The following is a 24,798-nucleotide window of genomic DNA, read 5'->3' as shown; positions in this document are numbered from 1 at the left end:
TTGTGCACATGCGGCTTGTTTGACATTCACACGTATTCTGTGCTCTCAGCATGACGTCCAGTGGGCTTTGAGCTATCCTTTGGATGCTTCAAATGGAAATTGTCTGAATTCAGACTCAGGCTTGATAAATGATGTCCAGGTGGTATTGGAGGTGGGTGCTGTGACATACCCTGAAAGAGGTTAACTAGGAGCTTGTGGTCCATGACAAAATTGAAATGTCTGCAGTTGAGAGAGATGGAAATGGGTGCATCTCACTTGATGGCCAGTGCTACCCTCTCAATCAGGGGGTGTCATGTCTCTGTATCTGTCAATGTCCATCTGGCAAAGGCCACAAGAGCCAATTGTCTCTACTTTTCCTGCACAAGGACAATTTCCAGTTTCACTAGACTGGAATTACCTCAGTGTTATACTGGGGCTCAAAGTGCTCCCAGGGGTTCAGTCAACGTTGGAAGATTTGGGTTAAGGTAGCCACAATAATTGTCCATTCTTAGAAAACTTCAGAGTTGGCGCATTTCTAATATCACCTGATCTCTTCTTTTAATTTCACTTCTACCTCGGGCAAAATGTACCTAAAGTACTCAATATGATCTCAAAAGAACTTGCACTTTTATTTGCATTATGTGAGGCCGTGATCTGAGAGTATCTTCAGGTGGGTCCAGTGCAAAATTTGTAAGACAAATAAGTGCCAGGGCTGTCGTCAGGAGGCCACTGCAGCTTGCACCACACATTGCCCCTGCCATGCTGCCAATAATAGTAATAACACAACTACTAACCCTCACATTCCTACAAGTTGACAATGACTTTGGCAGAAGGTAATAGTCATTTTTAATATAGCATTAATAATTAACTGTTGCTGTGGTCATCTTTGATTTAACTAGACAGCGCCACATTGTGCCTGGCTGTCACAAACTCCGGTGCTGACAATTTAGTACCAGTGCTGAGCACCGGAAACCATTGGCTCGAATTAAGCACTGGATGGACCTTACATTTTGCTGGTGCTCCTCCTTGTCTTTGAGTATATCAATATGTTGTTGCTTATCTTTAAGAGGCCATCTAGTCCGGACAAGATTTCCTTTACAGTATTCTGGAAAACCTCTCCAGCCAACAATATTCCGAAATTGAGCCGCTTATGTCTTCTTAGTCCTAGATGCGTGGGGAACGTTGGAATATATATCGAATCCATGGGCCATATGTAGGTAACATACCATTTACCGATTCATAAATACCGAATTTTACCGATTCGGTATTTATGAATCGGTAAATAGTATGTAGGTAAATAATCGGTAATTATTACCGATTCGGTAAATATCGGTATTTATGAATCGGTATTTACCGAATCGGTAATAATGTATCCCTTCCCATTCATTCCTATGGGCCTGGAGGCCCATAGGAATGAATGGGAAGCCAGTTACTATTACCGATTCGGTAAATACCGAATCGGTAATAGGGGAGGCATTATCATGGGTGGCAGGGTGTCACATTGACACCCTGTTGCACCCCTGATTCGTGCATGTGTGCACATGTGGCGCACATACATGCCCTAAGGGCATGTATGTCTGCCACATGGCACTTTACAAATAGCACAAAAATGCTTTTTGAAAGGTATTCGTCATTTACCATCAACTTGTAGTTGGTGGTAAATAACTAATCCAGACACCAATAATGCACTCACTTGAGTGCCCCCAACATAGCATTTCTGGATTCGGTAATTTACCGAATCGGTATTTTACCGATTTCTTAAAATTCCGATTCGGTAAATACCGAATCCAGAAATCAGCCACCTACATCTCAAGTGCCTCAATACCGGTCGGTAACAAAATATTTACCGATTTTCGGCCGTTATCGACTGGTATTGAGGTACCTACATATGGCCCCTAGTGTCTAGAATTAGTTGGTGGGAGCCAACGTTAAGGTCAATCTTGGGGAGCAACTATGCTCCTGTAAGAGCTACAACAATATCATTCATGCTGGCAGGATATGTCGCTCACGCTGGATGGCTCGGTTGGGGAGCCTCATATTAATATATAGGTGAGTGTAGCATGAATGTTTGGGTTTGTGTACTATCACCATGGTAGATACCCATGAAGTTGGGGCAGACACTTTATCTCTGATGTCCAGCAGCTCCATTTAATCCAATTTCTTCTCTTCTTGTGGTTGTAAGTGAAATGGCACCCTCTGCATCACCGGGGGTGGGAGGCAATTGACATGATTGTCTTATCATTATGCAGCTTGACTCTGTAGACCTTGACGCATCCTAAGCCCTGAAAAAGGTACTCTGAGATTTAAACAGATCATCTGTCTGACAGTCATAGATTTGGTAGGCAAAGAAGACTAGACCACGTGTTCCTTTGTGGAGAAGTTCAACAGGGTACCTTTCCAGTCAGTGATGATTTAGAACTTGGCCTATGTCTCTCCAGATTTATGTTGCATTTTCTCCTCAACTGTCCTTGCTATGGGCAGTAGTGCGTGACCACCATATACATACATCTTGGTTTTGATAGGGTGTAGTGTGGGATGTGGCTAAAGGGCCTGTAACTCTTGGTAGTCTATCACCTTCATTGACGTCCCGTATCAATCAGTGCTGAGATGCATGATCCCAGGATTTAGACTTGGCCACAGGTTAAGACCTCTGATTTTACTCAATTTTTTAAATATGAGATCAGGAAGATATCCTCCTTTTCCTTATTTGTGTCTTCTACTGTGGCAGCATCTGGATGCAATTGGCATGCCATTCAGAGTTGGGTGTAATGGTTGGTAAAGGTGGTATTGCTGTGGTGGACTTGGGGGTTTCTTCTGCCTCGGCCCCCACCCCTGCACCCACGTGCAAAATTATTAAACGCGCCTAATTTTGAACAGCCCTGTGCTGGACACTATGATGGTGACTGTGGACCCAGCCTGCAGTATGTAACATTTTGTTGGGGAGTCCGGGGTACATTTTGAGGGTCTTGTAGATCTGGTTTTCTGAATGACCTCAACTATTTCAGTTTTGATTCTTGGCTGTGGGTTTGGGTCTCTTTTGATGCCAATCTTTCAGTGTCCCCTCCATTTGTTCGGCTGTACTGTTTGGGAGTTTATTAGAGCAGACAAGGTCCAGCATATCCTCCAGCTTCATACCGAGTTTATGAAGGATAAGGCAGCAAAGCACAGTAGACCTGCAACAGTGTATTATCTGTGCCCAGCTTTCTTTTTGCTGGTTGTCATGTGTACACTTGCTGGTAATTTTATGCAGGCATGCATAGAAACTATCAATGGTTTCTCCATCTCGGTGATTAAGTTGCTGCAGTTTAATCGTTCATAATAGGCGTTGATCTGCGGATCAAAATGGCGTTGAATGCAGCAACAGCTGCCTTGTAGTCATCACTCCTGATGTTAGGGAGTTTTATGGTTTACATCTTTTTATTGTATTTTCAGAACAAAAATCACCACCTACAACCTACAGGCCGGTGGGAAAACATCATAGAATGGATAAGGAAAGGAAAAAGATTGACTAGGAAGAAAGAGAGTAGGGGGAGTGAGGAGACCAGCACTGGCTATTGTCTTATGTCTCTAGCGAGCATCTTCCTGTGGCTTGCGTTCCTGCTGCGGGGTTATCTTCAGGTCCTGGGAGGGATCTCTGGTAAATCCAGGCACACGTAAATACATGGGGCATATAACTTCATTAAGTGAATAAGAACTCCAATGTGGATTTCCAGGTTTTGTCAAAACGGGGAAGGGGGTCTGTGTGATATGCTGGCCGTTATCTTTTCCATTACTGCCACCTCCCATAACTTATGTAGCCAATCTAACCTGGTTGGGACGCCCTCTTTACCCCACCTAGCCAATAGCACTTGTTTGGCCGCCCACAAAGCAAGCGTAATAGCTCTTCCCCGACATGATCTAAGGGGATATGTTAAGGTGTTCAGAAGGCCTAGTAATATGTAACTCGCAAATCGTGGCAGGTCGGTATCGTATGTAGCGTTAATGTCAGGTAGTTTGGTGTCCCAAAAGGACTGTATCTTGGGGCATTCCCACAGCAGATGGGTCACGGTGCCTCTTTGGCCGCATTGTCGCCAGCAATGAGCGTCTGCCCCTGGTTTCCAACGCGCCACCCTGTCTGGGGTATAGTACCAGTAATGCGCTATTTTGAGGAAAATCTCCTTGTCTGCCATGCTACAGTATGAGGCTTTAGCTCTGTGTACGATGTCCTGCCATTCTTTTGGGCAAAATTCCAGTGCGCATTCTGTCTCCCATCTGTACTGCGCTGGTGTCTTACTTCGCTGTGTAGGTGTAACTAAAAAGGAATATATGTCTGATAATAAACGTTTGTCCAAAGTTCTACTTATGAGCCACTTCTCAAATTTCATTAAGGGGCGCCCTGGGTGTATACTAACATTCAGTTGTGTCACCCAGTGTCTTAGGGCAAGGTATTGCCAGTATGTTGTTTTAGGGAGACCATATCCCGCTGACAGCTGGGGGAAATCCACTATCCTGTTCTCATCAAAGAGATCTCCCACCCTTTTGCAGTTGGCTTTTTGCCATGTGAGGTAGCTTTGTCCATGACTCGCCGGCAGAAACTCAGGGTGGCCTATAATAGGGGTCAATGGGGATGTGGGAGTAGATAGACCTTTTGCGACCTGAACCCTGTCCCACTCAGTCAGTGTGGCTCTCAACACTGGGGAAATGTACACCCCCACAGGGTTGTAGCGTCTGGGTAGCCATGGAACCTTCTACATGTGTATGCACGCTATTGCCCGATCAATGAAGCACCAATGCTTTTCAGACATTGGCCTGTACCATTCGACCATATATCGTAGTTGGGCCGCTTGATAGTAATGCACTAAGTGGGGAAATCCCAGGCCACCATCCGCTTGTTTCAAATAAGTTTGTTGGAGTGCCATGCAAGCTTTTTTCACACCCCAGATGAAATCTACTAAGAGGTGCTGCAGTTTGGCGAGTGCCTGATGGGGCTGCAGCAGAATAGTTTGCATTATATACAATATGCGGGGCAATATAGTCACCTTGACAGCCGCTAGCCTACCCAACCAAGACAGTGTGAGTTGTCTCCAACGCTGGAGAGCGGCCCGGGTGTTGGTCAGCAGGGTTCCATAGTACTCGCGTACCCTGCGATCAAGCACAGAGAATATTTGGAGGCCCAAATAATGGACACCTGAGTTGGCCCACCCAAAGGGAACGTCCGCTTTTAATCGTTCTAGGTCAGCACTAGGCATGGTGAGGCTAAGAGCTTGTGTTTAGTGGATGTTAATTTGAAAGCCTGCGACCCGGCCAAAATCAGCAAATTCTTGCATGAGTGGGTGTATGATGGTGTCTGGTTGAGTGAAAAAGAGCACCACATCATCTGCGTAGAAGGAAATCTTGTGTTCCCTATCACCCACACAAATTCCAGTGATTGCGGTGTGCTGTCGGATATGATCCGCGAAAGGCTCCATATACAGAGCGAAAAGGAGGGGTGATAGAGGGCACCACTGTCGGGGGCCTCTCCCAATTTTAAAGGGTTGAGACCTAATCCCATTCACATTAATTATTGCCTGAGGTGCCTTATATGTGCTATTGAACCACTGTAGGACCGCGGTCCCAGGCCAAATCTCGCCAAGACCAAGCGCAGATAGGGCCACTGGACCCAGTCGAAAGCCTTCTCGGCATCTACCGACAGGAGCAAGGTCGGCTTCTGAGAACGTTGGATCTTGTCAATACAGTGGCATAGTCATCTGGAGCTGTCACTACAACCTCTTTCGGCTATAAATCCGGACTGGTCAGGTCCACCAGCCCCTGCATGTGTGGTGCTAAGCGAGCTGCCAGTATGCTGGTGAAGATTTTGAGATCTATATTCAGCAGCGAGATGGGGCAGTATGAGGTGCATATCTTTGGGTCCATTCCTGGCTTTGGCAGGATCACCACCGTGGCCATGCGCATGGTAGTGGGTATTGTTTCTTCAGTACTGAAGGAGTTAAAGTGTCGCGTAAGTATCGGGATTAAGCTCGGGCCAGGATCTTATAAAAGTCAGAGGAAACCCCATCTTTCCCTGGGGCCTTGCCTGACGCCAGTCCCTGGATCGCCCTCAGCACCTCGTCTGGCTTGATGTCTGCATCTAGTTTGTCTGCATCCGTGGTCGGGAGAGAGGAGACCCATGCGTGGGCGACATATGCCGCAGCTTCATCGGAGGGATCGTCAGTGTAAAGCGCTGTGTAGAAGTTTTCAAATTCAAGGGCTATTAGGTCATCCCCTTGCACTGTGTTACCTTGTGCGGTTTATATCTCTACTATATGATGTTGGAGTACCTGGGAACGTATTTGGCACGCCAACAGCTTCCCGGCTTTTTCCCCTCCCTCATAAAAGCGTTGCTTGGTGCGGAGAAGGGAGTATTCAGCCCTATAGAGGTCCAGTGCTTTCAGCTGCTTGCAAGCATTGGTAGCTAGCGGTGCACCCAAATCGCCCCCGTACTATGGTGCACCATTACCAGCTCTTTAACATGCCCCCACAGTCGGTCCCTTTTTTCCCTCCTGTCCTTGTTTATTCTGCCCGCTATCGCGAGAAACTGTCCCCGTATGATCGCTCTCAGTGTGTCCCACAGTGAGTGTATGTGCGTGTGATTATCATCGTTATTTAGAAAGGTTTGTATGGCCTCCTGAACCTCTTTAATGTTAGCATCGTATGTAAGCAGTTTATGGTTAAGTCTCCATACCCTATGTCTCTGATAGTCCCCTCTAGTCGCCAGGAAAGGCTAATGGGTGAATGACCTCAGAGCGATGCAGTGCCTATGGAAGAGTAAGAAATGCCAATAAAAGCGAAACTTATAATGTGACATCAACAAAAGAACTGCACATCCTTGGGCACCAAAAGCGCCTTGGTGCCTGGGTCCATCTGGCTGGCGGCAGTGCAGCACCATCCAGTCTTACAATGGGTGGAACGCGGGCTCTGCCCACAATGGCCATTCCTATTTCTCAGCCCGGGTCCACCGGCAACTGACGTGCTTCTGTGGTCTGGTAGACACCCCCGAAGCTACTTCATTCTGTTGCTTGATCCCCTCTGCAGTCTCCAGCCTGCAGCTGCTTAATAAGTGCTGCTTGTTCCTTCTGGCTTTCTTTTTCTGAGGGCCGTGTGCATCTTCCCGATGCGGTGTCCTCCTCTCCGCTTCACTGCTTGCCCAGCTCCGTCCTCGCCTGGGTGTTGGTCCTCTGAGTCACCTGCTACAAAGTCAACTCCCAGGGCTTTCTGTTCCTCTTGAAGGGACCTCACTGCATGCGTTTCTTTATTTCACACAAAGAGTAGTTTAAAGGGATGTCCCCACCTGTAGCGTATTTCATGGTCCCGCAGGAAAGAAGTGACAGGGCGCAGGGTCCTGCTGCGCTGGAGCGTTAGCTGGGAGAGGTCTTGGTAAACGCCCACCTGCAGGCCCTCGAATTGAATGGTCGCCTTATCCCGGGTGGCCGCCATAATAAATTCTTATTGTCAATAGGAGTGAAGGTATGTGGGAATGCCTTGGGATTGGCCTGTGTTCCTTGCCGGGCGGCCCGGCCTGTATGAGTGATCCAAGACAATCTCCTGATCTTCTAGCGCCGGTGCAACATAACGGAAAAACCAGGTCACAAAGTCCTCCAGTTTCCCTGCATTTGCGCGAAGAGAGACTCCTTTGATACGTAAATTCGAACTCCGATTTTCCAAATCTTTGAGATGCAAGCAGAGCTCTTCATTGCGATCTTGCAGGTCTATCTGGTCTCGTGCATGTCAGTGAAGTTCTTCCTCCCTACCATCGCCTGCCTTTTCCACGGTATCCACGCGGTCTCCCAGCTCGCTAATGTCCATTCTAACCTGCTTCAAATCTGTGGAGACCTCCTGGCACAACGCCGCAAAATCGTCCCGCAGCGAGGTAAACAGTTTTTCCATGAAGCGCCATGTGATCGTTTTTTTTTCCCTGGTCAGGGTGACCTAGGTTGTCTGGAATGGTGGCAACTGCACGGTTTGTCTGTCCGGCCACTTGCCCCCAGGTTTCGGCAGGAGGTCTTTGATGTTGGTCTCTTTTTTGGGACAGCTGGACGTCATTCTGATATCCTCATCCAGTGTATGCTGAGTAATACCCAGGTCGTTCCCGAGTCCTTAGAATATGTTTGCTCTCGGGTGCAATTAACCGGACGATCCCAGTAGGCCCCTCTAGGTGTGATCCCCACCACATGCCTGGCCCGCTGACCTGGCTTCTATTATGTCATCCGCTAAGGCATTCCAAATCTCCGCTTTACAGAGCAGAGGGAGTCCTAGTGGAGGCTCTGGCTTTGTTAGGCCATCTGTTACTCCCAGGCCCAGCTGGCCTCAGCTGCTTCCCACTGCCAATACGGCCCCTGGCATTGCCTGGCTCCCAGCCCCTCTGTCTCTTCCATTCTCGCCTGCAGTTGCGCTCTGGTGGGGTGCCGGTCTCTCACCCACCTTGAGTGGATGCCCTCGCTGCCTCACTTCTTCACTTTAGGGGGTCTAAAATGGCAGCCGCCACTTCCCTGCTCAATCAGGGCCTGAAGCGACCCTTCCTGTTTTGCCAATCCGGCCTTCTTCACTCCAAAATGGGCGTGGTTCAGATCACCCTCCTCTCTGCCCTAGGCCAATTGCCACCGAACTAGGCGTGTTCCGGCCCGGAGGAAACACTGCAGTCCGCCCCACTCACTGCCAAACACTCAGGGTCCAGGTGTCGGCCTCTCAATCCTCCGAGCTCCGTGGGTGTTGTACTGGTGGGGGCCACCTCACACTATCCCCACCCAGCCTCCCGCGGGCACCTTCTCGCTATGGAAGTCTCTGAGATACTGGGACCAGTGTTCCTGCGGCCTGGACTCCTCGGTACCTTTGGGGCCTGTTGTTGCGCCTCCAATGCCTCGGCCACCTTACTTGATTGCGCGAGGCCTCCGGTACGGGCCCACCGCTATCGGCTCCGCGACCTTGCTCCTCTGCTCTGGCCACGTCCTTTGCTTCGTCTGTGCGGTTCGGTCTCACCGCACCACTCCTCTGCGTCTTCCATGGCTGAGATGCTAGTGTTGCAGTAACCGCTGGCCAACTCCTCGAGGACTCCAACTCCCTCCGGACAACGGAGAGATGCTGATGCTGCCACCGGCCGGCTGCCTGTCTGGTCACCCCAGCACCTCTCGGAGACCACAATCGCACGGCCTCCTCCTGACTCTGCTGGGCACTAGCTGAAGTACGTGGCTCTTTTGAGCCAGTTTGGGGGTCCCGGGGTGCCCAAATGTAAGCTTTATTCGGCCATGTTGTGCAATGGGAATGGCAGCTCACGCTCGCATTGAAGGCTGCCACGTGGTATGTGATCCCGCGACAGACCCGACCCCACCCCCGCCTTGGAGTGCATGTGACAACTAATCGCCCTGTTGTCGTTGTAGGATGGCTCACTACAAATACTGTGCCAAAAGTTAAATTGCCTTCTAGAATTCATTTGGATCAATTGGCGGATCTGTTTAAGTATTAGATTTGGAAGAAAAAGATAAAAAGGTACTAGAACCCAGTAAAACTATCTAACAGATTAAAAAGAGGTTGGAAAATATCAGACTGAAGAAAATATAGTATGGTGGTGCCAGTATTACATATATTATGCAATTTTAGGTAAACAGGCTACCTATGTTGCATGCAATAAATAAGACATCCATAAAACACAACTGTTACTATCAAAGATTAAAACACTGTGTAGGAAGGTGGAATCTGACTATATGGTTGCCCCCAACTTTTTGCCTGGTATTTGGATGGTTTTTGACTAGTCTGGCTGGGATCCTGCTATCCAGGGCCCCAGCCTATCTGCTTCCTCCCTAAAACTGATGTGAGTACCCTAGGTACATTCCAATTGGATACTGAGGACACCCTATCAGCCCCTTGTAGATGGTACCCTAGGTACCCAGGGCATGGGTCCCTCAGAGGCCTACCAGGGGTTGCAGCACTTATTGTGCCACCCCTGGGACAGCCATACCAAATGACACCACCAGACCACTACTGTAGTCTGGGTAAGGTGGTGCTTGCACTCCTTACAGGGATATATGTATCCTGTATCCCACTTAATACAACACATATATCCTCATAGGTCACCCCTAAAGCAGGCCTTGCTAATCCTACAAGGCAGGGTGCTGAGATATGTGTGAGGGGGGACCCCTACCTGAGTATGGCCCCTCTGCAACCTTCGTAAAATCATTTCTGGGTTGTTTGTAGTGTAGCCATACCATATACTCTTAACAGTATTATAAGTATATCGCGATAGCGTGATAACTTGAGAATGGCTACACAGAACCATATCGTGTTTGGTATCAAACATGTAGGAATCATACCCCCAATCCAGCCATGGGACTGAGGGCATGATTCCCCCCTGCTAGAGGGGCGATATGGGAAAAGCGGCAGAATTTAGACACCAATTTAAAAGTGCACGCGAAGTACAAAATGGATGCTACCCGCCACCCACACAACTCTGGCTGTCTGTTGCTGGGCAGAACTCCAGCCACGGCAGCTGGACAATAGGGATCCTGTTGTAGGGAGGTGTTCCCACCTCCCCAGACAGACTATGTGGATTGGAACTGGGTAGGTGCACCATAGGATGCCTTTGAGAGTTGCACGTACACTTCTCCAGTGCCTACATTCTGCATACACTGCCTGGAACCAGTTTATGGGCATCCTGTCCCCTGCCCAGGCGGGAAACACATAAAGGGGAGAGGGTGTAGCCACCCTTTCCCGCCTGACCCCTCATTGGTGGACCCTGATCTGGACACTCCCCTAATCTTTGGATAAAGGTGAATACTGGGTCCCCAGAGCCTCAGATTATTCTTGAACTTCACAGTCTTGACCTTCGACTTGCTGCCGCACAGCTACCTGAAGAAATCTCCCTTGGGGTAAAGGAGTTACCCCCCTGCTTGGTAGGCACCTGAAACACTGCAAGTGACCCAGTTGGAACCTCGCTGCTCCTTCGGACATCGACGACTCTTTTCTACCTTGAGGTGGGTTTCCAAGCATCCCAGAGGCCAGTGAGTGTGCACAGCAAAGCTCTGCACCGTGGACCCCGTGGGTGCCGAGATCCCCAATACTCCAGGACACCGGCCACCTTTTGCATAGCACCCAAACCCGATGAGTGGGGAAGTCGTGCTTTGGCCCATTATTGAGCCAACCTCTCTGCAGCAACTGTGCCAAAGATCGATGCCCTAGCCTGCTCCGGCGACCCGTGGGCGCACCTTTACGCACGCCAAATTGCTGCCTTCCGCGGTCCCTTGTCTCTTGACTTGTGGGCCCTAGCGGAGAACAATCTTCGATTCCAAGAGTTCCCCTGGTTGCTCCAGACCTGCTCTTCAGTCTCCTTGCAAGAGACCTCTCTCAGACCTCGTGGGTCTGCACCAGTAGCTGCTTTGTGTTTCTTGCATGGGTTGCAGTTTCCAAGGCTTAGTGGATTCAATCCGGACACTAACACCGCAGCGACCCTCATCCTTTGAGGGACAGTTGCCCTCCAGAAGCTGGCCTTCCTTGAAGCCTCCTGGACCCCGTGGCTGACAATCCAAGCTACACCTCTTCGACCTGGAAGCACCCGACATTGAAAGGCTCCTTCTCTTGAGCCCCCTGTTCACTGTGCCGTGACCCAGACTCTTTCCCCTCTGCTTTCAGGTTCCTCTCTACAAGATCTATATTTTCATTCTTCACGATAACGACGACGCTTGTGGCTAGCAGCAGTTCTTCACGTTTTGCCATTGAAAATCAGCCCGCGACCCGACATCGAAAACGACCTATGCACCCGGCTTCCCTGGGGCAGGTAACAGTGGTACCTCGGTACTCTTGTGGGTGTGGGCCCTTCAAAATCTTAACTTTAAAGTGTTGAACTTGAACTCCTGCTAGAAGTGTTTTCAAACTTGTAAAATCAAACCGCGACATTCTCCATAGGCTATAATAGAGATCCCGACAGTAACTTCAGTCACTGCACGCGTCTCCCGTGGGTCCCCTTCCTCACTACCTTGGGTGGTTTCACAAGGGGCCAGCTACCCTAAATGCCCTAGGCATTGTCTGTAGAGTTGTCGTGGTTCTTATACCACTTTTTTAATATATGGTTCGGTCCCCCCCCGGGGCCTTGTGATTCCAGTGCTATTTATTGTAACTATCAATGCTTGTTTGAATTGTATCTTCACTTCTAGCCTCATAAAGAGACTAGTGGGGTTATTCCTAGAATAAATACATATATTGTATATATATACCTGTGTGGACTACTCTTTCATTTGGTTATTCAAGAGGTTATCTATGGTAAAACAATAAGCTTAACACTCCTTCAAGACTTAGCCTGAAGGCTGCTCTCCACAGCTACCACTAGGATAGCTTTCTTTAAAGGTTGTCTTTAACCTATCACCTTAAGAGTTGAATTGGACTGGTACAAGGTGGCCACTAGAACTAGTGACCAGCATATGCCAGGCCAACTTCTCACACACTGTGATATAGCGCTTACAGCACTTTAAATTGTATGGGTGCACTATACTTATGGTTGAAACGCACTCACATGTTTTTTTATCATTTGCATTTAATCAACGTTATCTTCACATTGAACTGTAGAAGTGGATATTCAAGTAGGATTTTACATGTTTTATAAACATTCATAATTTCTGTAAATGTAATGTGCAGGATGAAATTATATTTGTGCAATGTAACCATGTTTAGTTTAAGTTGCCTAAATCGTAGGCCCCATTTGTAAAGTTGTTGACAGTTTCAATTCTCCTTGGCTGCTCAAAACATTAATTAAATGAATCTCTTTTGTACTCGAAAGTAGCAGGTTCTCATCCTGCTGCAGGTGCAGGAATTCATCCACGTTATTCTTAGATTTAAGGAGATACCCGGAATGTCTTTGAAGAAGACTGGAAGGCGAGAAGGAAGGACTCTTTTCGTGCCTGGCCTGTCTGGGAACCAAGGCCACTGGAAGACAAAGAAAAATTAATTGAAGCTACTGGAAAGTTACTGCAATGATACAATAGAGAAGTTTATCACATGGTTCATTGAGGGCTGAACTTTGTCTGTTTTTGATATGTTGCGCAGGGACAGAGACAGGAGACTTCTGCTGATTCTCGGATGAGAAGGAGCATCTTAGAGCGAGCACCATAGCCGTAAACTAGGAAACTCATCTGACGTGAGTACTTCTTAGGAAGTCAACACGTGCTGACACATTTAGGAAATGATATAAGAGAATTAGGTAGGACCCTAATTTAGAGCAGTGTAGGGAAAGATATTTTTTTCTGTGTTTTGTTTTCCTCCCAGATGAAAAGAGAACTCATTGTGGCCTCTATTCTTTGCTGTGTATTGATTTTGGAGCTCATCACATTATGCCTTCTATGCCGGATGAACTATATTCGTAAAATTGTCTCTATATTGATTTTCATGTATCTGTATACACTTATACTCAGATGTGTGTATATCCAATTTTTTTCGGCCTTATAATAAATCCACAAAATTGGAATTCGGAGTCTGTGGTCCTTCAGAGTATGACTAAATTTGAAAGTATAACCATGCCTTGTTTTACTCCCCTCTACCACTTTTAGCAAGCGAATAAAAGACCATCAGTCGTAACTTAGTAGAATAATTAGGGAAGACCAAGTTGATGTAATCAAATGGTAGCAGAGGCTGGTTTGCTTCTAAAAGTGAGGAGAGAAAAGAGAAATTAGAATAGGATTGGAAGAATAATAGAGCTTTGGACGGAGGAGTAGACTGCGAACGTGATGGTGGTTGGCGCACGCTGACGGTGCGGCGGAAACAGTGGTAGCATGAGTATGAATCTGTTTGGTGTGTTAGATTGCGGTGATGACTTAATTGTGTGATGTCTTGCGGAGTTGGAATGCTAGTCGAGTGATTGTGGGTTTATTGGTTTACAGGTCTGGACAAGTGCGGATCAGGAAGTTTGGTTAGCGGACTCAGGAGAAGTCCAAGATCCCGGGATAGTTTTGTATTTGTTATTGTCTGATCATAAGTGTGGGTATCGTGAAGCGCTATAGATGATCCACTTGTGACAGGGAACTCTGCGTGCATGCAGGAGTAAGTCGCAGTAGAAAGCCTCAGGTACCGGGGGTGGACTATGGCGATTGAGTGATCAACGCAGGTCGGGGGTCACAGCGGACGAATATTCTTGTGGGAGTGTTCTATCGATCTTTTAGTAGACAGGCAATTATTTCTTTTGTGTAACTGTTAGTTATTGTGGCTGTGTAGGAGCAGTTACTTGGTTTAAAACCTTTAGATATACAGATACTGGTAGTGTGAATGTGTGAGCGAGTGTACGAGTTGAAATTGTAAAGCCGGGTGAGCCGCTGCAAGGAGTGAGCAGTGACATCAGTGCGGCCGCGCCGCGCTGGGATAGGTCGGTTGGTGTAACGCAGCGATGGGATTGGTCGAAGTTCATCCGAAGTCCAATATTGACATTTGGGTTGCAAATAATTGATTTCCAGAATGAGATGTTTTAAGGTGTTGCGAGATTTGTGTAGAGGCGACACAGGGGTGGTGACTCGAATAGGAGAAGAAGCACCGCCAGAAGACACTCTGACACATTATATGGCAACAAATGTAGGATTACATACTATAGTGTGGTTGCAACATCGGCACAAGATTACAGAGAAAGAGGGTGATTTGACTTTCCCTCGCTATGGGTCATTCCAAATGGAGGTACTGTATCAGCTGAGGGGAGTGATGTCTTCTCTGAAACCTCTGCCTCGACCAACACAATTTGAGGCATTACATGCATGGATGAGAGCAGCAATAGCGAAGAAAAGGGAAGCTTCGCAGGGAAGAATGAAGAAAGCAATGAAGGCATATCAGGATGCCAGATGGGATGCACAGTTGAAGAGATGGAGAGTAGACACCATAGAGGGATACCGATTGTATCCATTCAGGCAATTAGAATGAGTGTCTGGAGGAAAAAGTAAGACAGAAGAGAACAGTGATACAGATGACAGTTTTCTTGATAAACTGTTAGCAGAACGTCCTCCACCTTGTGACTCGAGGTCGTAGCCGGAGCAGACACAGCGAATAGAGGAAACGTCAGGAGGGGGACGAATGGGTTCAGAGGATCAGACCACTGGAGTAAGAGGGAGGATTTCAGTGGCAACACGAATTCTAGGAGGGTCCGGAGGGATAGGGTAACCAGATCATGAGTCAAATGACATTGCATGTAACATGCGGTTACCAGAAGCTCTTTCAGTACCCGTTACTATCTGACCGGTGGTTTCAATATATAACCCCAGAGAGAGAACAGGTGGAAGTCAACAGCAAATAGGCGAAGGGGAAGAGACTATATCTGGAGGGAGCCTTACAAATAGTGACACGGGCATGGCTCAGATCCAGTGGAAGCTGGTTCCCCACTGCCAGCTATAGCGTATCTATCAAGGATGGATAGCGGGTCAGAGCGAAGGCAAACAGGAGCTTTGGCAAATTCTAGATCAGACATCAGAATGTGGGTTCCATGGGTGAGGGAGTCAATGATACAGAATGAAGAAAGAGAAATGAGACAAGAAGCACCTAGAGGAGCACCGTTGGGGCCACACTTTGTGTGTCCAGGGAATCATTGGAGAAGCCGAAGCTGGGGGAGAGAAAGACGCCCAGGTGTGAGACTGGAAGAAAGTGGAGATCCAAGGAGAACACAAAGTTGGGACAGGGAGGAATTGGGAAGTGAAAGAGACCAGAAGATGATACAGGGTGCATTGAAGGCACGGTTGTTAGATGTGGTGAGATTAAAAGCAGAAATTGATGAGGTAATTGAAGGGAATCTGCCATTAGAAAGAACTGATACTTACGACCCGAGCGAATTGCTATTCGTAGCTAAGGACGTCACCAGAAAGGCGAAGAGAGCTCATGATGCCTTGTCACAATTGGCCCGGAGGTATGAGGTGAATTTGACAAAGACTAAAATGATGCAGGGAACCTGCCGATTGAATTACACAGATAAGGAATTGGAAGAGAAGCGAATGATAGTATTAAAGGCACACATCAGGGAACTGGTGATAAGGATGCGAGGGTGGAAAGAATTAGACAAATGGGAGGAAAGGTGGGCCGAAAAGAAAAGCACCAAGAATAGTGTAGGGAATACTCCGCCTCCGGGTGAAGGGATGGGAACAACAGGAAATTTCCCTTTTGAGAGAAGTACAAAATGGAGGGTATGTACACGTGCCATGGAGTAGAGGCGATTTGGCAGCTTTCATTAATGATTTTCCTCGGGGAACAACCTTTACAACGCAAATTTTACAACGCACTACACTTACAACGCATTTTTTACAACGCAACATCCACTACAACGCATTCCATTACATCGCAGGACACTACAACGCATTTTTAAAAACTACCTTTACAACGCATTCCATTACATCGGATACTACCTTTACAACGCATACCATTACAACGCATAATATTATATTAAAACCCCTACACTATCCAACACTTACCCTACTGTTGCACCCCCTGGAGTTAGAATAGTAATTTTTACCCCTATACTATCCAACACTTACCCTACTGTTGCACCCCCTGGAGTTAGAATAGTAATTTTTACCCCTATACTATCCAACACTTACCCTACTGTTGCACCCCCTGGAGTTAGAATAGTAATTTTTACCCCTATACTATCCAACACTTACCCTACTGTTGCACCCCCTGGAGTTAGAATAGTAATTTTTACCCCTATACTATCCAACACTTACCCTACTGTTGCACCCCCTGGAGTAAGAATAGTAATTTTTACCCCTATACTATCCAACAGTTACCCTACTGTTGCACCCCCTGGAGTTAGAATAGTAATTTTTACCCCTATACTATCCAACACTTACCCTACTGTTGCACCCCCTGGAGTAAGAATAGTAATTTTTACCCCTATACTATCCAACAGTTACCCTACTGTTGCACCCCCTGGAGTTAGAATAGTAATTTTTACCCCTATACTATCCAACACTTACCCTACTGTTGCACCCCCTGGAGTAAGAATAGTAATTTTTACCCCTATACTATCCAACAATTACCCTACTGTTGCACCCCCTGGAGTAAGATTAGTAATTTTTACCCCTATGCTATCCAATACTTACCTTAAATGCAATGTAATATTATGCATTGTAATGGTATGCGTTGTAAAGGTAGTATGCGTTGTAATGGAATGCGTTGTAAAGGTAGTTTTTAAAAATGCGTTGTAGTGTCCTGCGATGTAATGGAATGCATTGTAGTGGATGTTGCGTTGTAAAAAATGCGTTGTAAGTGCATGCGTTGTAAAAGTGTGCGTTGTAACAAAGTACATCCTTTTCCTCGGCTAAGGGAAAAACCTGCTGATTGGTACAAACAATTGGATCGGTTTATTAAGATTTACAAAGTGTAATGGATTAACTTGAATGTTTGATATAGTGGTTCCAGGTGATTTATGGTCGGCATGTAAAGTTGCCATTGAATTGCCTACTGCAAACCAGCTAGAGATCCGGTGAATCATGGTCCTTCACCCGAGGTAATGAAGAAATATGAGCAAGTTGCAATCCAAGGTAGCTCCCCAAACTGTTGATTGGCTTAAAATCGATTGTACTACTCAAGATTCTAAAGAGTCGGTGCATGACTATTATGAGTGACTGTTAGTGGCTTTTAAACAGCATAGTGGATTGGACGCAATTGAGCAGAAAGACATGGGATAGTTTGTCTCAAAGTTTGTGTTGGGACTGAAGTCTGATATTAGCTTGATGATACAGACCCACTTGATCTGTTGGCAGAATAAAACGATTGATGACATTCTGCGTTATGCAAAAGACTGTAGTGATCAAGTGGAATCGACACAAAAGAAAGTGAAAGACAAGTTGATGTTGGTACAACTAAGGAATGCCGAAAGGCCTGATCAGATGTATGGAGTTGGAGGAGGAATGGGTCGAGGTAGAGGCAGTGGTAGAGGAATGAGTCAACAGATGGTACCCCAAACTGGACAGGGAATAGGAAGGGGAATGGACGCCGGTATAGGAAGTGATTGGGTAGCAAATCAAAAGAGGGTCACTACAAGTCATTTTTGTCATAAAATCGGGAATTGGAGGCGCGAGTGTCGATTGAATCCAGCAAATCAAATACAGAATGAAGGAGAGGGACAGATGTCCGAGACTTTAAACATCGTGACTAGACCTAGGTTCATGTATGAGAGGAAGAATACCTATGAATAATCAGGTGTATCATCAGATGCCCTACTTTGAAATTCAAGACAGATTTGACCGAACTCAAGATCCTCAGGAGTGTCAGAGGGCGGTGCAGGGAGATTGCACTTTGGGTGCGGCCTTAGAAGTAGATCAAGGTGGACTGTTTTTAGATGCCGAAGTAAATGGACATCCTGTTACCTTTTTATTAGACACTGGAGCTGCGCGCTCCACAGTAAGAACAGAAGTGGTTCCAAATGTATCTCTTTCAGGAGAAACAATCCAAGTGGTGGGAGTTTCTAACCAGAGAATGACTAACCCATTGACAAACAAGTTACATGTGCGAATAGGACCATTCCAAGATAGACACCAATTCGTGGTGTGCAATTCAAGCCCAGTCTGTCTTTTGGGGCAAGATCTTTTGTGTAAGCTAAATTGTACTATATCTTGCACTCCGAAAGGTGTGGAGTTGCAAACCAGTGATGGCGATGCAGATTTTAAAAATGGCCAATATGAATGTGTGTGCAGAAATATTTGTGGTACTCATGGCAGAGGAGTTGCCACATGACTTGAGAGACTCGGTCTCTCTGAAGGTGTAGGACTTTACAGGAGAGGAAATAGGATTGATTTGAGGGGTTGTACCTGTAAAGATACAGATTAAACCAAATGCTGAATTTCCTCGAACTCCGCAGTATAAATTGTCTCCAGAAACTGTGGCTGGAATAAGACCTGTGATTGAGTCTATGATTGCACAAGGCATTCTTAAAGAGATAAGAGGAAGTCCCTGTAACTCACCCATTATGGAACTGCAGAAGCCTAGTGGCAAGTACAGAATAGTGCAGGATTTGCGCAGGGTCAATGAAATCGTGATCCCATGTTGTCCTGTGGTACCAGATCCAGCTGTTATATTATTTCAGATACCATGTGAGGCAGAATGGTTTACAGTCATAGATTTATGCCAGGCATTTTTCTCCATACCGTTACATGAAGATAGCCAGTTTTTATTTGCATTTACGATGGATGATCGTGTGTTAACGTGGTGTCGTATCCCTCAAGGGTATACAGAAAGCCCCTTTATCTCTAGCCAGTGTCTGAAAAAGAATCTTGAAGGGCTGGTGATGCCACAGAGGTCAGTCCTAGTCCAGTACATTGATGACCTTCTGGTCACCTCTGAGACTGAAGATGCTTGCAGGATCGATACTGTGGCTTTGCTGAATCCTCTGGCAGAGAATGGACACAGAGTGTCTCCAAACAAACTCCAATATTGTTTGACTGAAGTTCAGTATCTGGGTCACTGGATTGAGAAGGGAAAACGAAGAGTGTCACCTGATTGCATTGAGGCGATTTTGCAGATGGGTACTCCGAAAACACAGAAAGAAGTCTGCTTGTTTTTGGGAATGGTCGGCTATTGTCGACAGTGGATCCCAAATTTCTCCTTGCAAGCAAAGCCACTATTGAGATTGACTCGAAAGGACATTGGCGATCCGGTACCATGGGATAACGATTGCTTGAGAGCCTTCCACGAGCTGAGAGAGAGCCTATGTTGCGCTCCAGCTCTGGGAATGCAACAAAGTATAGCAAAATATAACAAAGCATTTTCGCTCTTCTGTTGTGAGAAGGAGGGATGTGCTTTAGCAGTCCTAGTACATGGAGGTGCCTGTAGACCAGTGGCATACTTTTCAGCTACATTAGATCCTGTAGCTTCTGCGTTGCCCAGATGTCTCAAATCCGTTGCTGCAACAGGTGTCAGAATTTAGAGATGTGAAAGCATAGTGATGGGTCATCCACTTATTGTTTATGTACCACATTCAGTAGAACTGTTTATGACAAGAACCAAGACACAGTATCTAACGAATAACGGACTTACAAAGTATGAGCAGGTTATATTGGCTTCTGAAAATGTTACACTGAGACGTTGTACCACTTTGAAACCTGCTACATTTTTACCTGTTCCGCAAGAGGGAGAAGAGGAATGTGAAGTGCACGACTGCTTAGACGTTACTGAGCTATCTACCAAACCCAGACCTGACATTGTTGATAAACCTCTGCCCGAATCTGATTTGATCCTTTTTGTCAATGGTTCATGCTTAAGAGACAATGAAGGGTGTTTGAGAGCAGCATTTGCTGTGTGCATCATCCTAGGGGTGGTAGAAGCTGCCTGCTTGAAAAGAGTATACTCTGCTTAGGTGGCCGAAATTATTGCTCTGATACGTGCTTGTACAATCTTGAATGGTGTCCGAGTGACTATCTATACGGACAGCCAATATGGGTTTGGAGTAGTTCACGAATTTGGGCAGTTGTGGTCACAGAGGGGATTTTTGACATCTTCAGGGTCCCCAATCCGTAATGGAGAAGATGTATGCCAATTGTTGGAGGCTTTGCAGAAGCCTAAAGAGATCGCAGTGGATAACTGTGCAGCCTATGGGAGAGGAGAGGTCTTCATAACATAGGGGAACAACTATGCCAATGAAGTGGCTCTTTTTTGTTCTATACATGTTTGTGTTTTCAACGGAGAATATGTAGGAGAGAGCACAGAAGAGACTGAGCTCAGCATGATGTTGGCTGTTGCCGATACCTGGGATGAGGTGAAGCGGCTGCAGGATGAGGTCTCGGACGAGGAAGCTGCATCATGGGTTAGAGCAGGCTGTGAGCAGAGAGAGGATGGCATTTGGGTGTCAACAGATAACAGTACTACCCAATTGTTTACTGAGCCCAATGGCAAGGCAAATTCATGGAGCAGTGCATCTTGGGAGAGATGCCATGGTGCGAGTGTTTAGGCAAATGTGGTTTAACCCACGATTTCGTGTGAGTGCTGAAGCAGTGTATCACAGGTGTGTTATATGTCAACAAATGAATGTTGGAAAGAGAACTTTGGTGGCGATGAGTCACATTGGAAGATCAGGAGGTCCTTTCAAAAGGATATAATTGGACTTTATCGAGATGCCGAGGTGTGATAGGTTGAGATATGTTTTGGTGGTGGTGTGTATCTTTTCACGTTGGGTTGAGGCATATCCAACTAGACGATGTGATAGTCTCACAGTGGCAAAACTGCTCTTAAGAGAATTGATACCGCGGTTCGGATTTCCGACCTCGGTGGAAACAGATAGAGGAACACACTTCCATAATGAAATCATGAAGTTGTTGTGTACAGCTTTGAACATTGATCAGAGATTGCACTGTAGTTACAGGCCTGAGGCTTCTGGTCTTGTAGAGCAGATAAACGGTACAATCAAAATGAGGGTGTCGAAAGTATGTTCGTCAACTTCACTGAAATGGCCAGATGCACTGCCTCTGGTATTAATGAGTCTGCGTAGTACTCCTGTGAGGAGGACAGGGCTCTCTCCCCATGAGATACTGATGGGAAGAGCTATGCGATTGCCTACGGTGCCAGCTACAGCATTGCTAAACATCACAGATAATTTGGTATTGGATTATTGTAGGGGACTGGCTGATGTGGTTAATTCTGTGTCCCACCAGGGAGAGGCTGCGACTGCATCCACCTCGCAAAAGACCTGCTACATGATCTTAACCCTGGTGACTGGGTGCTGGTCCAAAAGCACCAGATGATTTTGGTCAAAAGTACAGCTGTGAAGTGTGGAGGATTACCAAACTGGATACACGATTCGCATACTCGTCGAGTTTCAGAGTCTGTGGAGGAAACAACTCCCCTTGCCCCAAGAAGAGCGACAGAGAATGCAATAGACAATGAAGGAACAGGTCCGTTGAGGCTGAACAATCAACTGAGCAAGAAAGAGGAGATCAAACCGCTCCAGAGTTGAGTTCAGAACTTGACATAGACAAGATTGCAGAAGTGAACGTTGAACCAGAGCAAGGTGAACGACCTGGTGCAGAAGGATCAGATCAGGAGGAAAAGAGGAGAACAGGTGCAGAAGCAGAAAAGTGGCCGACAAGAAAAGAAAGGCTAAATATAAGGCTTGCATCTGAGAAAAATCTCGCTCCAATTCCTGAAACGTCTGAATCAGATCAAAGTGAAGCCGAAGAGAGATCGGAGGGCCTTAGACGATCCAGAAGAGAGAGGGTACCGTCTCAAAAGTGCGCATCTGCTGAATGGACATATCTGGTTGCAGATGCAGAGACCGAGGAATTCCGGGAGATTGGGGACTGGCACAGTGAGTTACAGAGGGGACACCCTATCGATTGATATTCAGTTCCTGGAGTTGAGGCTTTCGGAGTTCTAACACTGACAGTCCCTGATCCACAAAAGGCTGAGTTGTTTGCGATTTTTGATCCTTAACCAGGTTGCGTTCCCTACTTTTGGACAACAGCCCACTGCACAGGAACTGGGAGAAATGTGTGCAGAGAATCTGCAACTTTTTCTTACCGTACTTGGATCTAATATCATTAACGCTGAAGCTTGAACTGTGAAATAAGAACACATTAGGCTTTAGAAAGAAGATAACCTAGGCCCAATTGGAAGAAGATTTAAATTAAGGGACGTTCAATAGAAGAAGAACTGAGTGGTAGGGCTGACTACATCTCTACAATAGGTTTAGTGTTCTTGGACTATATATTGCAACAATCAAATGGACAAAGGACAATAAAGAGACATTGAAATTAACAGGATAAATCAAAGAAAGGAAAAAAAGAGACTTTGTTGATTTCGTTTGTACCTCAAAATATCAACAGTGGTTTGAAATGGAGTCTGACAATGCAGGACGCAAGAAGAAGTGCATAATTGGTACCCTTATTGTCGTGGTGCTTATTGTCATAACTGTGGTGATTGTTACATCTTTAGTTGAATCTCAAAATGCCGCAGGGAAGGGGGAACAGGCGACACTTGCCCCACCTGTCTCAGATTCAGAAGGGGGTGCATCCGCAAAAGATAGAGAGATGATCAGGGAAACTAGTCGGATGTTACACGTTGATTTGTCAAAAGGTGATTTCACGCTAAATGGATATGCTTGTTTGTTGTATGAGTATGTTGATACAATGGAAGCGAAAGATTGCTATGTGTGTATGCAACTGCCAGCATCAGTAGAGGAAGTCATTCGATACCATAATTTACCTGTGACATATGACATCACATGTAGTGTATTGTTAAGCATGTTCTATAGTAAGGCACATTTTGAGTACTACTTCTCAAATTACGATGTGGTACTCTCAGAAGTTCCAGTGCTTAAGTACCTAAATAAATATGATTAATATAAGGAAGTAGATCGGATGTCTAAGTATTTTGTGCCTACTATTACATTAGATACTTCATATGCCCATGGACATAATTTGACCTGCATGTTATCTGACATCGAGAAGAAGTTTGTGGATCAAATAGAAGATCGACATAGGCAAACTTTATTTAGACCAGACCCGAATCATAAGGTTATTCCATGCACCCAGGAAGAGTTAGATAATAAGTCAAAAGGAAGCTCTGGTCCAATTGCTTTGGACTTTCAGCAAAAAGGGAAACTGTGCATTAGACATATTTGTGGGTGATAGTGATTGTGAACACATTTTCCTGATTGAGGAGTCGATTAGGAAGGCGCTATTGGATAAATTAACGATAGTGCCAAATGTGTATTTTGTGTGTGGAAAAAATGCTTATGTGAAATTGCCTAAGAATTGGTATGGTACATGTTATTTGGCGGTGGTATTTCCCAAAATCTTCCATGTAGATGACTTATGGCCTTTAGAAGGGAAAGGATCTCACAGAGGAAAACGTGGTGTAAGTGTGTGAGAAATTGTTGGGAATGTATTTGGAGCCATGATACCTAGTCTGGGTGTGATTTTGAATGATGTGAAAATTAGAAAGTTGGCAACGTTGGTGGATAAGCTCTCTATAAATACGACCCAAATTCTGTTACTTGTTGATAGGGAGATGGTTTTGATAAGGGCTATGGTTCTTCAAAATCATCTTGCTTTAGATGTGTTATTAGCAAAAGCCGGAGGAGTCTGCAAATTTTTGAAAGTTCATCAGTGCTGCATGTATATTCCTGACAATAGTCGGGATATACGAAAGTACATTAGTAATATTTCAGAAATACATCAGGATTTGAAGGATTTGGCTGCTGATGGACTCTGGGAACAAATTGGTAAAGGATTTAGAAAGGTTGGAAGCTGGTTTGGAAGTCTGGGACAAGGGATAATGGGATACATCTTGAAACCTATTATAATAGCTGTCATTTGTATAATTGTACTTCTGGGAGCCATCACAGCTTATAAGTGGCAGAAAGCACGACATAATGAAAATGCCATGAAGAGGCGAGAGCAGAAGTTAAACGACTGCAAGACAGTCACTATCTGCACCTTAAAGGGTTAGAAAGATTTAGACAGGGACGGTAAGCTACAGCTTCTGTTTAGGTCAGTCTCTTCTCCAAGGAGAAATTGTGAGAGGATAGAATGGTGGTGTTATGACACTAGTCATAAGAGGGGGGAACTGATAGAGCGCTTACAGCACTCTAAATTGTATGGGTGCACTATACTTATGGTTGAAACGCACTCACATGTATTTTTATCGTTTGAAGTGTTTTACGATTATTAAGATGCATTTAATCAACGTTATCTTCACATTGAACTGTAGAAGTGCATATTCAAGTAGGATTTTACAAGTATTAAAAACATTCATAATTCCTGTATATGTAATGTGCAGAATAAAATTATATTCGTGCAATGTAACCATGCTTAGTTTCAGTTGCCTAAAACGTAGGTCCCATTTGTAAAGTTGTTGACAGTTTTCATTCTC

The sequence above is a fragment of the Triturus cristatus genome, chromosome 9, assembly GCF_964204655.1.
Source record: "Triturus cristatus chromosome 9, aTriCri1.1, whole genome shotgun sequence".
Classification (NCBI taxonomy): Eukaryota; Metazoa; Chordata; class Amphibia; order Caudata; family Salamandridae; genus Triturus; species Triturus cristatus.
This window is presented reverse-complemented; position numbering follows the sequence as displayed.